Genomic DNA, 16206 nt, shown 5'->3' with positions numbered 1-16206 from the left:
ACTAGATTCCCCCAGTTTAGCCTCCAAATGTATGTATGTTTATTTCAAGATCTATTCGCTCAGCAGATTGTCACACAAAACAGCTTACAGGAAAGAAAAAAAGAAACACACAAATCCCCTAAAGCAAAAATAAAGTACAAGCCTAACAACAAAAATCAAAATAAGACTGTAGATGAAAATAAGCTAGCATGATGCATGAAGCCAGGGGTTGCTTTGTAGAAAAATAGGGGGTGGAGCTCATCCAAGGATCGTTATGCAGCTGCACCTACTATTCAATGGACAATTTGGAGAGGAGGAGGGGGAACCCTCAGAAAGGTTCAGGAGCTGTGCTCCTGTGAGCTCCTGCTGAATCTGTGACCTGCATGAAGCCTTTGTGAACCTACTGTTCAGATTTTTGATCCCATTTCCCTGCCTGATGTGTAACTGGGCCTTTTTTGGACTGCTCACATATAGGGTTGCCAGGTCTGTGCTGGAAAATACATGGAGACTTGGGGGTGGATCTGGGAGAGGATGGAGTTTGGGGACGGGCCTCAGCATGGTACAATGCCCTAGAGACCACCCTTCGAAGCAGCCATTTTCTCCAGGGGAGCTGATCTCTGCCAGCTGGAGATCAATTGTAAAAGTGGGAGATCTCCAGGCCCCATGTGGAGGCTGGCAACATATACTCCAGTCGCTCCTCAGCCATGAGGGCCGGAAGCATGGAAATGTGAATGAGGAGGCTTTCGGTGTTTTGAGAATGATCTAGGATATCGTTTGTTTTCTACTGACAGACATCAACATTGATGGTGTGGAATTTGAGGTGCTTTGTATTCTGCTGACAAGTTTGTTAGGTCCGGCTTTATAACATCAGCCAGTTATTTTTGCCTTGGCTCATGTGGGATCAGTGTGAAAATCCTGCCAAGATTTCGAAAAAAAACCCATCTGGCTAAAATTCAAAAGTGGTGGTGCCCAGAGAAGGCCCTCTGAGGACGATCCCAGCTGATGGACAGGTTCATATGAGATAGGGGCTTGGAGATTTCCTGGAATTACAACTAAACTCCAGACAACAGAGATCAGTTCCCCTGGAGAAAATGGCTGCTTTGGAGGGTGGACTTTATGGCATTATGCCCCACTGAGATCTCTCCCCTCCCAAAACTCCACCCTCCCCAGGCTTCACCCCTAAAACTCCAGGAATTTCCCAATTTAGAGTTGGCAACTGTAAGGGGAAGGCACTGTAAGGGGAAGGCTTCCCTGGTCGCAGACTGATTGGGCTTTAAGTATCCACCCCACCATTTTGAATTGTGCCAGAAGCAAAGTGGAAAGCAGTGTAGATCTTCGAGCACTGGAAGAATATCCCTACTGCAATGAAACGGAAGTAGGTGGCACCTTTAAGACCAACAAAGTTTTATTCAGAATGTGGTAGGGCCACCATGTTTTGCACCACACAGGAGTTTCTGAAGACTTTTCAATGGAAGCCCCACCTAGAGAGCGTTACGGTGGCATCACCTTACTTTTGGATAACCATGGTAGGTCCACCCTTTTCCCATAAAGCCCTCCACTGATGTATCACTGGTAAAAGTTAGTAAAAGATGTTCTGAGCTTTGGCTGCCACTTGTAAATCCTTTTTGATTCCACGAGAAATATGATCTGATAGCACAGCATTGTCTTTTCCAAAGAGTTGTCTTGGAGCTTTGTTATGGAAATTATGCCCATTTTTGTAAACTTATTTATTCCCCTTGCAACGACATGTTATTGAGTGTCTTTTTCTTCTTTTGACAGTTTTCATCAAGCTGGATATTCCCTGGGCTTCATATCAAGGAGGAGCCTTTGGCTTTAAAAGAAACTACAAGCAGAGGCCTACACAGAACGGTATTGAATTCCTTCACCTGATTACGAATTCTGTTCCTCTTGTGTGTTTCATTGCTCTGATATTCCATAAAACATTTTAATTTGTGGATGTCCTCACTGCTTTCTGTGTAAAGATTAATTCTGAATTAATCTGATTTCCATTTTATTACAAGCAAGCCCTCTGGGGTGTATAGTGCACGCCGCTGATGCTGATTCCACATTGTGGATGGAGGGTGGGGGACACCGGTGGGGCGGGAAGGACCTCGAGAGCAGAAATTAAGTGCTTTGAGATTTGCATGAACTTCAGTGTTTCCAGCAGTGCCAGGAAATTGGTCCTAAGAGCAAGGATGTAACTGAAATGGAGAAGCAAAGCAAATAATTTTTCAGGACCAAAACAGAGCAGCTTATTATGGCAGAATTTATTTTGGGGTTGGTTCTCTTATGAAAATGGCCATCAGGGGTCCAAGCTACCCAACACTTCGCTATCCAGCACTATCAAGCACTTAAGCTTGGATCTAGCTGCTAGGAAAGTAGGTTAAAGGTAAAAGTTATCTGAGGGCAATCTTAGCCTTATAGAGATTGATTTGGCAGCACAATTGTTGATGTTAAGAGGTATGAGAAGAACCGGATAGAGTGAAGATAACTGGTCCATTGGCAGATGTGAGAGACTAGCTGTTGATGCAGCTAGTGGTTCTGGAATGTAGATGACACATATAATCAGATAAGATAAAGATAGTGATACCAGTTTCTGGGGAGAAAACTCTTTATAAGCCCTGAGATTTAGGGAAAGGGTGCTGACTTGCACTAAAGAGAGAGGGTCTCTATGCTGGTCAAGCCATGAAATTAACAACTCTTGTTAGTGGCCTCTAATATAGAATGGGACTTAGATTTTCATAGAATTAATTGTTTAGCAGGTATTAGAATATGATAGAGTAAGTTTGACTGCAAGAACTGGTTAAAAGTTCATCTGAATTCTAACTGTATTCTAAAATTGTTCTAATGTTATCTAATTGTTTTGCCTTTCGACGTATATATTTTAAGCCTTCTGTCCGGAGGAGAAACTTGTGTAATAAAGTTTATCAGGGCAGTTTAGAAACCTATTCATTTGCCTGTATGAGTTCCAGAAAACTACGGGTTGTTTGGGTTACTGAGGGTGCAAAAGGTGTACAAAAGTAAATCCCACCTCACTTATGTGTCTGTTATTTCATCCCATTTATGACATCGGAGCCAATGGATCTCTTCTACTAATGGTCCTTGCATTCCACTAACAGTCTCTTGGGTCAATGGAAGGTTTCTTGTGCCAGAGGACTGTATCACTGTCAGTGAAAAAGCCCCACAAGTTTCAACCCATGGTTTTTAAACATCTCAGTCAACCCTTGCTACAACTTTTGCATTTATTGCAAGATGATTGATTTTTGTTAGATTTTTTTTTTTGTTAGAACCATTTCACATGACTTGATGGCCCTTGTGAGGGTAGAAAGGTGTATAAATTTCACAAAATAAATAAAGCGCATTAATGATGACATGGGGTCGAACTGTGGCTCAGTGTGGAACATCTGCTTGGCTTGCTTGAAGTCCCAGGTTCAGTCCCCAGCATCTCCAGATAAAAGGAGCAGGCAGCAGATAATATGAAAGACCTCTAATGTGTGACCCTGGAGGGCCACTGCCTGTCAGAACAGATAAAACAGATCTTGGTGGACCAAAAGTCTGATTCAAGTAGAAGGCACATCAGAAAAGTGATTGTGTTAAAAGAAAGTAGATAGCAATGGGGTTGTTGCTTGGGCCATATATCCTACCTGTAGAATCTGTTGGCCAGCCCTGATATGGGATTTAGAGTAACACAACAGCACTATGCTTGATTTTAAAATCAGGGATGAGCCTGCACTAGGACATCAATCCTTTGACCAGGAAACCTTTCTCCCTAATTTCAAGCCCTTGTGGGAGTGACGTGGTTATCTCTTGTTAAAGAAAATTGACTCTGAGCATTCTCTAAGACAATCACATCTACATTCTTCTCCTGTTCCCTTAGCACTGAAAACAGATTCTGCGGCCAAACCCTGGCCTGTATCTACCTGAACAATATGGGCACCTTTGCAATAATACTGGTTCCCACAATGGTTGAAAATCCTGTGAATGTATGAGACTGGCTTATACAGAATCACATTAGTTTCCCATTTTTGTGCAATGTTAAACTCACAGAAGGCAAACTGTGAGCAGCCATCCAGGAGTTCAGGTAGGAAAAAGATCTTTCTCGAGGTCCTTCAGCTGGGGATCTTTGAACCAGAGGCCTTGCAAATGCTTGCTTGCTTTGTTTATTTATTAAGAACATAAGAAAAGCCATGTTAGATCAGGCCAATGGTCCATCCAGTCCAACACTCTGTGTCACACAGTGGCAAAAAAAAAAAATTATACATACACTGTGGCTAATAGCCACTGATGGACCTCTGCTCCATATTTTTTATCTAAACTCCTCTTGAAGGTGGCTATGCTTGTGGCCGCCACCACCTCCTGTGGCAGTGAATTCCACATGTTAATCACCCTTTGGGTGAAGAAGTACTTCCTTTTATCCATTTCAACCTGTCTGCTCAGCAATTTCATCGAATGCCCACGAGTTCTTGTATTGTGAGAAAGGGAGAAAAGTACTTCTCCCTTTCTCACAATACAAGAACTCGTGGGCATTTGATGAAATTCCCTGGTCTTTCAAACATCAGTATCATCCACTTTGGCTAGCCAAGGCTCCCTAGGATCTTAGGCAGAGGTTTTTCATATTACTTTAGTCTTCTATCCCACCCTCTGCAAGCGGACTCAGGGCGGCTAACAGTCAATCCAAAAAGTTTACAATTACAATTTAAAAATGATAAAATAACAAAATATAATTCATGGTGCTATTCAACTTCAATATAGGTGGGCTCTTTCTTTCTTCTGACAGTGGTGCTATGATGATCGTAGTTCCTCTGTAGTGTAGTGTAGTAATGTAATGCAATGTAGTATAGTGGAAATACATGCGGGTCCTCTACAAATGAGCCAAGTCCCCTCTCCTCCAAAGAATGCCTTTGACTGTATATGGAGTCTTGTCATGTATCTAACCTGCCCCTGTTTTTTTTTTTTACTTGCAACAGCTCTCCAAGGTCAGCGCCGGATCTTTCATGTGATCACATGAAAGCTGCCTCATACTAAAACAGATCCCTGGTCTTTCAAACATCAGTATCATCCACTTTGACTAGCCAAGGCTCCCTAGGATCTTAGGCAGAGGTTTTTCATATCACCTAATGCCTGATGGTTTTAACTTGGAGGTGCCTGGGATAGAACCTGGGAGCTGCTGCATGCAAAGCAAAGGCTCTGCCACCAAGCCATGACCCCTTCCCAGCTTTGCTATCTGACATGCTGGAACCTGTGAAGCTGCCTTATACTGAACCAGACCCTTGGTCCAGCAAAGTCAGTATTGTCCTACTCAGACTGCAGAGGGTCTCCAAGGTTTCAGGTCTTTCACATCACCTACTGCCTGGTCCTTTTAGCTGGAGATGCTGCTTCCCATAATTCCTGGGAAAAGTCCCACCAGAGAGGCCCCTGCTTGCGCCAGGGATTCCCCATGGGCTGGAGAACTGCATCTGGCCGCACGAAGGTTCCTGGAGCTCAGTAGTCTCAGTAACATGACCATCATAGTGAATTAGTGGAAACAAGTGGAAACAATTACAAATGTCCAAGCAAGAAAGCTACACCCTCTGCCCAACAAGCTAGTGAAAGCTGCGCTGTGAACATTATTCTTAGCTGCTGTGATTTGGTTTTGACAGCAGTTATCCTGAGTACTCTGTAGCTGCAGAATGGTGTTTTGGGAGCCCTGCAGCAGATCAAATATTAAAGGCGTTTGTATTTGTTTTCTTGAAAAAGAGCCTCACTCTGTACACCACATCCAGTGTGTGTGAGCAGGTGGCTTTCATTCTGACCTGAGCGTTTTCCGACCATTTGTTTCTGATTCCCCAAAATAGGACTCCTGATTTTCAGAGCAAACCAAACCAAATTTGTCCTATGTTAGTACAGGTAACAGTCCCTGTTATTTCCAGGGGGGTGGCTTTGGTTTGGTGTCAGACCTGGCTGCCTCTGCTCTACGTAGTTGGTGCAAATGTTTATTTTCAATGTGGCCTATCCCCATGGACCGCATTCAGTCTCCTGGGTGTGTATTCCTTCTGCGTTTGCTCCTCTATCCTTTGTTTTGTTCTGCTCCGTCCTGTTTTGTTTCTTTAAATGGTTATTTTGTTGGATGATATCGGTCTCAAAATGGAAAATGCATATGAATGTTTTGCCGCAGTTCAGAAAATGATGTTTTGCCCTTTTGAAGTGTTTTATGTTGAATGTCACCTTATGCCGTTCTTCTATGTACTTCTCACAAATCTCAGCAAAGTATCTCTCTGTGTGTGTGCTTGGGGGTGGGAGAATTTATTTCTTCCTAAGAGCATGGATTCTGTTGTACCTATTACTTATGTAAGCCTAATAAAAAATACAGAGTTTATTACAGCTTAAAGCCATCCTGATTTGAGCAACCCAGGATTTTGGGTTTATGAGTGGGGGGAGACTTAGTATTAAATGTTTTAAGAGGTTAGACAATAAAAACAAACTATAAAACTTTTCTTGCTTCTCAGCAATAGGCACCGATAGAGGTTTTCTTTTTTAAAAAACTGTGCTTCTTTAGTCCAGGGTGACAATCTGCAAACACAGCTGCTCTGGACACAGTTGCAACAAGTTTCTCCTCTGCCTAAGAAAATCAGGTGCAGTTTCACAACACATGCCCATTAAAGGTGTTTTATATTGCTGTACATCTGGGCTTGATTGCAAGGTCTGTTACCCATGCAGCAGGATGCCAGTGTGGGAGAAAGAGCAGTATGGCTTCAGATGGGGAACTGCCACTTTGCTTTGCTGTGTAAAACAAACTCCTTGCAAGTAGGAAACTGGCATGTCATGGAGAGAAAAAGGCTCTAGTCTGAGCAGGCCTCAGATTCAGCAGGAACTCACAGGAGTGCAGTCCTGAAGGTCTCCCCTCTTGCTCCTCACCTACCTTGTTAATTGAATAGTAGGTACAGCTGCATAACAATCCCTGGATTAGGAGAGCGGGCAGCCAACCAGCCAGCCAGCAGGGTCTTTACTACATCCCCAGCAGCCCTCCTTAACCCTCAAGAAGCCCACACCACCCTTTCTCCACTTCTTATGTGATTTTAGGTGGTAGGTGGCTTGCTGGCCTTTTGACAGTGGCATTGGGGGGGGGGCAGGAGAGCCCCAGGAGAGTGAGGCCTGCTTGGGCTGGCTGGAGAGGAGCCACAGGGGAGGGATGGTGGCTCAGTGGTAGAGCATCTGCTTCAATCCCCAGCATCTCCAACAAAAAAGGGTCCTGGCAAATAGGCATGAAAAACCTCAGCTTGAAACCCTGGAGAGCCGCTGCCAGTCTGAGTAGACTATACTGACTTTGATGGATTGAGGGTCTGATTCAGTATAAGGCAGCATCATATGTTCATATGATCTCTAGCCAGCCCAAGCAGGCCTCGCTCGCTCGGGGCTCGCCTTTCTTCTATTGGGTTGCTTTTGGCTGGGGGGGGGCATATATTAATGAGTTATGCTAATGAGCTCCGCTACCTATTTTTCTACAAAACAACCCCTGAGTCAACCTTTTGCTGCTTGTCTTCCCTTGTTTCTACAAACATTTGCCACTGGCAGATTGGAAGGTCTTTTGTTGTTGAGATTACTGTTGGCTGTTAATGCCCTCCTGCTGGTCCACTCATAAAACTGCTTTTTGGAAGGATCTGCTACTAGTGTGAAAATTTCTCTCCAAGGCTAGCCTCAGGCCTCAGATTCAGTGAGAGATCACAGGAGCACAGCTCCTGAACCTTTCTGAGAGTTCCACCTCCTCTTTCTGAGAGTTCCACCTTGTCCATTGAATTGCATGTGCAGCTGCATAGCAATCCCTGGATGAGCTCCACCATCTGTTTTCCTACAAAACGACCCCTGGCTAGCCTCATCTCTGGGTGATCACAGGTCACTCTCCGAAAGGAAGCCTTCCATGGGGGGGGGGGGCGAGGGGCGGGCCTGCAGTATGCTGAAAGGTTTTGTTTCCCATTGTTTCTTGGTGTGTGTAGCTGTGTTGCTTGTTGTGTGTGTGTGTAAAGTGCCATCAGGTAGTAGCTTACGGTGACCCTGTAGGGTTTTCAAGGCAAGAAATGAGCAGAGGTGGTTTGGCATTTTCTGGCTCTGTGTAGCAACCCTAGGCTCTCTTGGTGGTTTCCCATCCAAGTACTACAACATTAGGAAGAACATTAGGCTCAACATTGGAAGAACTTCCTGTCTGTTAGAGCGGTTCCTCAGTGGAACAGGCTTCCTCAGGAGGTGGTGGGCTCTCCTTCCCTGGAGGTTTTTAAATAAAGGCTAGATGGCCATCTGACAGCAATTAAGATCCTGTGAATTTAGGGGAAGGTATTTGTGAGTCTCCTGTATTTTGAGAGGGGTTGGACTAGATGGCCCTGGAGGTCCCTTCTAACTCTATGATTCGATGATTCTATACTAACCACAGTTGACGCTGCTTAGCTTCAAAGGTTTGATGAGAATGGGCTAGTTTGGGTTGTCCAGATCAGAGCTCACTTGATATTTTAAGTCTAGCAATAAGGAGCCCCAGGGAGCAAGGAAGGGAAGAAGAAGACCCCAGTGTGACTGGAGATGAAGGTTGGTGGCCCAAGAGGCTCATTCTTAGTGGAAAGGCAAAAGCACAAGACTTTTAATGTTCTCCAATGAAAGGTGAGACATTTCAGGTCGCCACCTGTTCTACCAAAACGCCTCCCGAGTTGAACCCTCAAAAGCTGCAGGTGTGCAGGAATCCAAGTGATGACAGAAACCCCAATCCTGAAATAAAGCAGGCTGGTTTGAATATACAAGTTGTATAAAATTTGTTTCTGCTTAAATAAACATCTCTGGAATGACAGGCTCCAGTGCGTAGGCAGCAAAGCTATCCATCTTTCTCTCAAACACCTGCTATATGTGGCTTTCCAGCAGGTGCCGGCATTTTTATAACCTGGAATAAAGCCGGCAGTTCCTCTTGTCACATGCTGGCTCGGTTGAACTAGAGAAGCTTTCATAATTACCCTTCCAAAGTTCGGTTCCCCGCTCTTCAATCCGTGTAGCCATGCAGGGCTCGGAATGTGTTCTTTCTGGCCCAGTATTTGAGAAGAGCGTGTTCCAAGCCTTACCGGGAGAGTCTGGAATCCCACACCCAGGAGTCGAGAAGTTAATTGGCAGGGTTCACGACACCACCGCAGTTGTCTTAGTCAGGCGGCGACACTCTGAAGCGGGATGTAACAAAGGCCGTTCTGTTTGGCGATGTTACCGAGACGTTTCCGTGCCAGAATCCATCACGTTGAATTGACGGCCCTCTGTGAGGCTGTCATTAAAATGTATCTGTTTTTCCTGCCTTTGAATTCCTGTGCATGAAGAGACTGATTATTCCCAACATCTAGTGAGATTCAGTACATTTGCTTCTTACAGATATTGTTTATCAGGACTCCCAGACAGTTCGCCTGACTTGGGGGGGTGGGGGAGGGAATTCTGCTAGTCAAGAGAGAGAACTTCCCTCTGGTGCTATTTTTCTGCACCAAATGCAGAAGACCAATATTTGGAGTCTGACGGTAGAATGGATGCGTTTCAACAGATGTGGAAAGCGATGCTTGTTGTACTTTTGCACAAAACATCACAGGCAGGAGAGAAAAAGAGACAAAAGTCCCAATCTAACTATGTAGATTTTCTTCCTTAGTGTTTCAGGCTACTAATCGCAATGTAAGTGCTCAAAAAAAAAAAAAAAGATGTTATTAGAAGCAGCATCTTTGTGTACGGAGAAGGCAGGGCTCCTGCTCTAAGAGGCATTTGCAAGACAAATGACTGGTGCTGGTTGGGGATGGGGCAGAATAATTCCAGAAAAGAAAAGGAAGAGGACTGCAGATTTATACCCCACCCTTCTCTCTGAATCAGAGATTCAGACCGATTTCCCACTAAACTTACCTCGCTCTCACTCTCCTCTTCTCCTCAAGGCTGCTGCTGGATTTCGCACAAACTGCCCCAGACCATCGAGTTGCTCCACCAGGTTCCCTCTGCAGCAGGCAGGATCCTCTGAAAACTGGTTTCTGTCTGACATGGAGGGAACTTGAAAAGGGGCGGGGCAACTTGCCAGCTCCGTGCAGCGTGTGTGAAATCCAGCATCAGTCCCGCAGGGAAAAGGAGCAACGAGGCTGAAACAAGGTGAGTGGGAAATTGGTCTCAGAGCGGCTTACAATCTCCTATATCTTCTCCCCTCACAACAGACACCCTGTGAGGTAGGTGGGGCTGAGAGAGCTCTCACAGAAGCTGCCCTTTCAAGGACAGCTCTGCAAGAGCTATGACTGACCCAAGGCCATTCCAGCAGCTGTAAGTGGAGGACTAGGGAATCAAACCTGGTTCTCCCAGATAAGAGTCCGCACACTTAACCACTACACCAAACTGGGGCCAAGACTAGAAAAGATTCTGATTGTTTAAAGAACACGACCCTGGAACCAAGGGATGGCCTCTGGCCTTGCAAGTTGGCCAACTCAGCTGTAACAAGATATGAGCATCAGACAGTCCACCAGGTCCAGCCTCCTGGTTCCTAAAGAGGTCAGCAAGATACTCTGGAAGACCCACAGCAGGAATGCAGAGGTTGAAACTTTCCCTAGGTGCTGTTTCCACCCACCCTAATGCCATTCAGAGGGATGTGAACTTGTAAGTCCCATTGATCCATGATGGTGAAATAACCATGGATGGATCTTGTCCTCATGCATCTATGAAATCCCCTTTCAAAGCAGATCAGAGCCAGTGGTCCTCACTATACCTTGGGCCAATGAATCCCACAAGTCAATTATGTACCATGGAGGATGTTGTGGGAAAGAGTTCTTCAAGCCATCGGGTCTCGCCAGCTGCCAGTTTCTGCAAACAAATGAGTGGGATCCTGGCTGTGGTCCCCACTATCTCCTCCTCCCTGACCCCTCTTAATAAAACTAGAAGAGCAAGAGTCAAGCCCTATAGCTCCTTGAAGACCAGCAAGATTTTCAGCGCAGAAGAAAAAGAAGAGTTGGTGTTTTATACCCCATCCTTCGCTATCTGAAGGAGCATCCAAGCTGCTTACAATCACCTTCTCCTCCTCTCCCCACAACAGATGCCCTGTGAGGTAGGTGGGGGCTGAGAGAGGTTTGAGAACTGTGACTGATCCAAGGTCACCCAGCTGGCTTCAGGAGTCAAAATTTCATTTGTCAGATACTCTTGAAGGCTTATAGCCTGGAACTCTTTTTTAAAATATATATATTTTTATTGTGTGTGTCTTTGCCTGGAAGTTATGGTGATTCATATGAACATATGAAGCTGCCTTATACTGAATCAGACCCTCGGTCCATCAAAGTCAGTATTGTCTACTCAGACTGGCAGCAGCTCTCCAGAGTCTCAAGCTGAGGTTTTTCACACCTATTTGCCTGGACCCTTTTTTTTGGAGATGCCAGGGATTGAACCTGGGACCTTCTGCTTCCCAAGCAGATGCTCTACCACTGAGCCACCGTCCCTTCCCTTGGGGATGATTCAGACTTGGGCTTGGAGATTCAGAGAGGTGGCTCTGTTGCTTGCCTCTTCCTCTTGCTCCTGGTATCCCTTGGAGGTCTCCCATCCAAGTACTTGCCAGGTTTGACCCTGCTTACCTTCCAAGACTTGACGAGATTGGGTTTGCCTACGCTATCCAGGTCAGGGCTAGCTTGGAAATCTTGTTGGTCTTCAAGGTGCTCCTAGACTTGAAATGGTAGCAATGAGCAGGGCTTTTTTTTTTTTTTGCAGCAGGTACTCCTTACAGAAACGAAGAGCCCTGTAAGCTCTTGGAGGATTGACTACATCAAGGTGTGTGGTTTAATATGCAAAGTAGTTCCTGCTACAAAAAAAAAAAGCACTGGCAATGAAGAACTGGTCACTCACCTGAAACTTCTACTACAACTAGTCGTTCTAAAGGTTCATGGGAGGAGAGAGAGAGAGGAGAGGGGGAAGGAGAACAGAAAGCAGGCTGTGTGCACAGTAGCGAGGCAAAGAATGTGCTTCCCCTCCAAGCGATCAGAAAATTGTGAGAAAGACGCTTGTTTTGAACTCAGTGGGACACATACTCCTTTCCCCTCCTCTAGCTGTAGGAATTTGTTTGCAGTGGAGGAAACAAAAACCACAGGTCAGATATTAATTGTTTGGTTCAGGCACATCTATTCAGCTTTGATGCATGTGTTTGCATTGCTCCCCAAAGCAGCGCTGCCCTCATAAATCCAGCCAAGAGAGAACATTGCCCTAGCAGCACATTTTTCCTGCGGTGACACAGTTGTGTCATGTGTATTTTTGTTTTGTTTGTTTGCAAGAAATCAGAACAAGCTTTCCTCCACTCTGTGGACGTAATTTTGTCTGCATGCGGCCAGGTGCTTTGGCAAACGTGAAAGCGAGGAAACCTCCCGATAGCCTGGAATCAAATTATCTGACTGGTCTAATCTACTCGTAAAATAACTAGTTTCTCCCCATTCTTCTGCCACCAGATTTTCTTCCTGAATTCAAATAAATGTAAGGGATCAAGCAGCAGAGCCAGACTCTGAGAATGAAGTGGTTTTGTGTTCTTTGGTGTCAGTGTGGTGCTATTTATAGCATCAATTAATTCCTCATCTTTGGAATATGTTGCTTGACACATCTGTTACAGACAGAGCCCACACAGATACTAGGGGTGTGTGTCTCTGTCTCTCTTCCGTTGTTTTGTTCAGTGTTTTATTAGACTCGAGGATCATTTGCTTTTTATCTTTCCAAGTCTTGGGAGGACTTAGTCCTGCTGCTATCGGAGAAGTAACAACCAAGAATTCAAACTGTTTTGATCTCCCAATCCCATGGTTTGAATATCTTCAGGTACATCACCTTTCAGAGACCCCAGTAATTAAGGAAAGTCTTGCTAAGCCATATACTGATTTTGAATATTTGCTTATAAAACATGACAAGGTCAACAAAGGACTAATCTCCAAAGTCTACATGATTCTAGTAATCCCAGAAAATTCAAACTTACCATCTTGTACAAAGATATAACATCTGGACAGCAAAAAGACACTGTCTGAAACACAGTAGGAATCAATGTGGTCCTCACAGGCATCCTCTACTAAATCTATTATCATCCTGCAACAAAATTATCAATTTATGGCACCATTTTATAATGGACACAATATCAGCCAGTATCTTACATCTAGATTCTTCTTAAATTTTTGCATTTTGTTTGGAAGAAGCCACATTTTTTAAGCTGCTTGCCAGAGCAGGCAAAAGCTCGGTAAAAGTACTGAGCTTTTAATGGTTGTTTTGTTCCTTTTTGTTTTCTTTTCTAGCTCTTGGGTCAATGAGATGGTGAGGCTAGAGATAGGTAGTACATGCTTCTTTGGTCTGGGAAAGAGAAGCCTGAGGGCATTCCTGTTCCTAAAAGCAGAACCCAGAAGTGGACTGCTGGACCAATGCCAACTAAGAGTGATCTGCTGGTTGAAGCAACCATATCCCAAGTGATGGCGTCCCTAAGTGAAGAGACCCTGTGTCTCCAACTGCAACTTAAGCAGGCAGAACCCGAGAAGGCCAGACTCAAGGTAGAGTTAGAGAGAGAACAGAATGCAGCCAAGATAGAGCTAGGAATAGAAAGGATGCTAAGGGAGGAGAAAGATAATGCATCCTCAAGATAGAGCTGGCAAGGCAAGAGAACGCAGCCAGGATTAAGCTGGGAAAAAAATGAAGGTGGCACATGAGATTGAACTTGCAAAAAATGGAAAAGGGCTGCTTCCTTCAGATGCTGTTGTTCAGGGGAATAGACAAAAATACCTTTTATACAAGGACAGGGAGGACATTGAAACATTCCTCCAAAACTATGAACAAGTTTGCACTGACTTTCTGACTCTAATCTCCAGTTTTTCATTTCCTCCTTGCAAGGGCAAAGCACCCCTGCAGATCTCTTGCCTTGAAAACCCCATGAGGTGAAGCTTTGTGGGCTTGCCCATAAATCAGTTGAAACTTGACAGCACATTATTATTATTGTTATTATTCAGAATGCTGTTTTTCATTGATCTGTGTTTCTGTGATACTTGTGAATGACCTGTGCTAGGCACAGAAGTAGTGAACTGCCTGCTATTGATTGAGTTCAAAAAGAGGTCTCGTATTGTTTTTCTGGCCAGCTCTGCTCTGTTATAGCTTAATCACGTGACCTGGTCATATAATGCTGCCTTATTCTGATTTTGACCATTTAGCTATCACAGGCATTCACTCGCTAGTATGTCAGGGCAAGGGCTTTTGCATTGCCTACCTCCTCCTCCTTTTAACTGGAGATGCTGGGGAGGGACGGTGGCTCAGTAGTAGAGCATCTGCTTGGTAAGCAGAAGGTCCCAGGTTCAATCCCTGGCATCTCCAACTAAAAAGGGTCCAGGCAAATAGGCATGAAAAACCTCAGCTTGAGACCCCGGAAAGCCGCTGCCAGTCTGAGTAGAAAATACTGACTTTGATGGACCGAGAGTCTGATTCAGTATAAGGCAGCTTCATATGTTCATATGTTGAACCTGGTCCTTCAGTAAGCAAAGTGATTCCTCTGCCACTAAGCAGCAGTCTCTCCAGTGTCTTGGGATCTTGATGTATGTCAAATCTCTGGTGAATGAAGAGCATAGGAACTTCTCTTTATCCTGAAATAATCTGTAGTGAAGGGACATAAGAATATAAGAGCATAGGAGAAGCCATGTTGTATTAGCTCAGTGGCTCATCAACACTGTGCGTTACACAGTGGCCAAAACCCAGATGTCATCAGGAGGTCCACCAGTGGGACCAGAACTCCAGAACCCTCCCACTGTTGCCCCCTCCACGCACTAAGAATAACGAGCATCACTTGCCCCAGACAGAGAGTTCCATTTATACCTTGTGGCTAATAGCTGCTGAAGGACCTCTGCTCCATATATCTAATTCCCTCTTGAAGCTGTCTGTGCTCGTAGTTACCAACACTTCCTGCTGCAGTGAATTCCACAAGTTAATTGCCCTTTGGGTGAAGAAGTACTTCCTTTTTCCTGCTCTAAACCTACCACTCATTCATTTCATTGAGTACCCATGAGTTCTGGTTTTGTGAGAAAGAGAAAAAAGTACTCCTTTCTCTACCTTCTCTATCCCATGCATAATTTAGTAAAACTCTTTTTGTCACTCTCACATTAAGACACTCCCTTCTTTACCCTTCAACATGTCATGGGACATACAGTTTGAGACGGGGCTGTGTATTACTGAGAAGTTTGCCTAATGAGTACAGTTTGGTGTTCTGATAACGTGATGATTTGGTTTTTCCTAAGAATAATGTTATTAGATTATTTTGATGGGAAACTTTTCTTTTTTATTAGTGGAAATGGCCCAGCCACATCCATTTATTTTCCAAGTAATTTATTTGAGAAAGAGAGAGAATAACTAATCACAAAACAAAGGAAAAAGCATGGCATTTTCAAGGAAATAATGGACCATTCAACAGCAATAACAACAACAATAGTGAACAAATGTCACTAAAACAGCTTAATTCCTTCTTTTTTCAAAGATTAGAATTACAAAATTAGGGAACAAAGGCGTTCCCAGCAGATGTAAAGCGCATTCCTTCTTGAGCGAGGCACATGATTCAATGTCTTGAAGCCTGATTCCAAAATAAAAAAATAATTACATTTGGATTAGGCGAGAGCCTCGCTACCCTGATGGGGAAAGTTGGTCGAGTAACTTTAAAGCAAAGAATATTGGCACATTGACAGGGGTTCAGCCGGTGGGGAGAGGATTAGCGGAGAGCTCTGCTTGATTTATTCCTATTTCGTACGGTTCTTGATGGCTTGGAAATGGAGACAAGCAAACATATTTTGGATGGGCTCTAAATGGCGAGATGCTGTAAACACCAGTGACATGAAAAATAACACTGTAGGCTATAAAATAGTTACAAAGTGTGGGCGGGGGGGGGGGGGGACGAAGTTCACTGTAGCAAAATGTAATTTTAATGCCGCTTTGAAAGAGCCCTAAATGTTGACATTTGCTCGAGATGCAGCAGCTTTGGGAAGATTGCCTTTGACAAATGCAGGCATTAAATTTGGCTGGCGCTTTCTCTGGGACTTATCAAAGTGCCGGTGATGGTGGCAGGAGGGCAGGTGTTGAACAAAATTTCCAAAAGCAGCAGGGCCCATTTACTTTTTGAAGCAACGTGAGTAATTATGAGCCTTAATCTGTCTCCAAGATTTGCAGCCCCATCTAGCCTGGTTCCAGCTCAAGGCCTCCATTAAAATAGTAATTTCCAAAATGTTTGCAAGGAGCACAAATGCAGCT

General features: G+C 44.5%; 1 protein-coding gene across 8 annotated transcripts in view; it reads left to right on the top strand.

Annotated features, from left to right (window-relative positions):
- The window catches only part of ARVCF (ARVCF delta catenin family member), a 628036-nt gene that overhangs the window by 182584 nt on the left and 429246 nt on the right, over positions 1-16206 (top strand). For all 8 annotated transcript variants that reach the window (XM_060249537.1, XM_060249538.1, XM_060249535.1 and 5 more), the window contains exon 2: positions 1759-1848. The gene's annotated coding sequence lies outside the window, so the exon portion shown is untranslated. The remainder of the gene's footprint in view (positions 1-1758; positions 1849-16206) is intronic.

The sequence above is a fragment of the Heteronotia binoei genome, chromosome 11 (genome assembly GCF_032191835.1).
Source record: "Heteronotia binoei isolate CCM8104 ecotype False Entrance Well chromosome 11, APGP_CSIRO_Hbin_v1, whole genome shotgun sequence".
Lineage (NCBI taxonomy): Eukaryota > Metazoa > Chordata > Lepidosauria > Squamata > Gekkonidae > Heteronotia > Heteronotia binoei.
This window is presented reverse-complemented; position numbering and strand designations above follow the sequence as displayed.